We start from the raw sequence: 1,596 nt of genomic DNA, 5'->3' as shown, positions 1-1,596 counted from the left end.
ATGGCACTTAACAACAACAACAACAACAACCTCTATGACTATAGGTCAGGTTTATCAAACTGTAGCAATTTACCCTTGTTTCCTTTATCAGTTTTTGTATTCTTCCTCTAGTGGAGTTCTGATTATCAAGCCATCGAGGCTAGGTCAAATGGATACTATCTGCAAGTTTGGGTGTTCTTGTGCTTCTCCCTTCACTTCATATCAGCTGGATGCTTCACTCTAAGCTCTAGCCCTCTGTGGCTATGTCCTTGTCCACAGGCTCAAGTGTCCCCAGGTCTCACCACATTGGGACCAACCAGTCCTTCCTCTTTTTCTCATCTCCAGGTCAATGGGATTCAATGGACTGGGATTGAACTCAGCCCATTTCTTCATTGCTGCCTTTCCCCTACTTCCACTCACCAGTAGACCAATGTGGTTACCAGCAAGCTTACATGCCTGCTCATGTGTTCCCTTTGAGCTTCAGTATTAGAGGGGAGTTTGTCCTGAAGGAACTTGATCGCTTCCTAGTGAACATCTTGCATTCCTGTAGTAGCCAGTCATGCTGACATTTTTGTTTTGGCTTTTTCCTGATGATCTGTCTGTGATATATATTCTGTTGCTCTAGCTGTTCCAGGCTAGTCTGCTTGTCCTTGCTAGTGGGAATGTCCCACCTCGTAAGGTTCTGGATGAGACTCAGGAGTCCACCTAAGGTCCTGTACTCTGTAAAGGCTTTGCAAGAGGCCTATTACACTGGGCAAGTTCTAGAACCCCTTTCAGGTATTCCAATCAGTTATAGGCTGAAGACAGGCTAACAAGTTTTCTCTAATCATGTTTCGCAACCTTCCTTTCTATCCCACTCAAGTATCTATTTTCCAATAGTAGGCAAAGGAAACCAATATTCATAAGATAGTCAAGGATTTTGGTATTATTTCCCTCTTCAAACTATGCCTAGATCCCTGGACAGCAGAGCCCTGTTTGAAAGTTGAGCATGCCTCACTATTTATCTCTGTTCCACTTAGGCCATGCAAACCTGCCACAGTGTTCTCCTGTCTATCTTGTTCTTCTGCCTCCTCCCCTTATTTGTATGCCCTCCCCAATACCCAAACTAAACCCCCAACCCCAACCCCACTGTTGTGATTACTTTGGTGGCTTGTGGCTGTGTGTGATGGAGTTGGTTCCCACTCATAGAGACCCTGCACAGGGTTTCCAAGGCTGTAAATCTTTACGAGAGCAGAACACCTCATCTTTCTCCCATGGAACAGCTGGTAGTTTCAAACCGCCCCTCCATTTAAGACAGTCTGTGTTATCCTGTAATTTACCTGATCTCCTCACCACCTGGATCTCTGTTCCTCTGTGTTACCTTTTTCACATTATAATTGCTTTGACCATAGACTGACTTCCCAGATCCTCTGTTCTTACAATATTATTCTGTTCTTGACTCTTCCATTTGTCTACTGAGTTCAAGGTGATGCTGCCACGTATGTCATTCTCTGGTTGTTGTCTGTTCTTGTTCGTTCTCAGTCCACAGAACTTCCTTTAGGATGTTTTTCATATCAGGGTTGGCTTTAGCAAAATCCCTTAGCTTCTGTTTATCCTGGAATGTTTTGATTACACCAT

The sequence above is a fragment of the Chrysochloris asiatica genome, unplaced genomic scaffold (assembly GCF_000296735.1).
Source record: "Chrysochloris asiatica unplaced genomic scaffold, ChrAsi1.0 scaffold00111, whole genome shotgun sequence".
Classification (NCBI taxonomy): Eukaryota; Metazoa; Chordata; class Mammalia; order Afrosoricida; family Chrysochloridae; genus Chrysochloris; species Chrysochloris asiatica.
The sequence above is the reverse complement of the archived record's forward strand: the minus strand, read 5'-3'. Positions refer to the sequence as shown.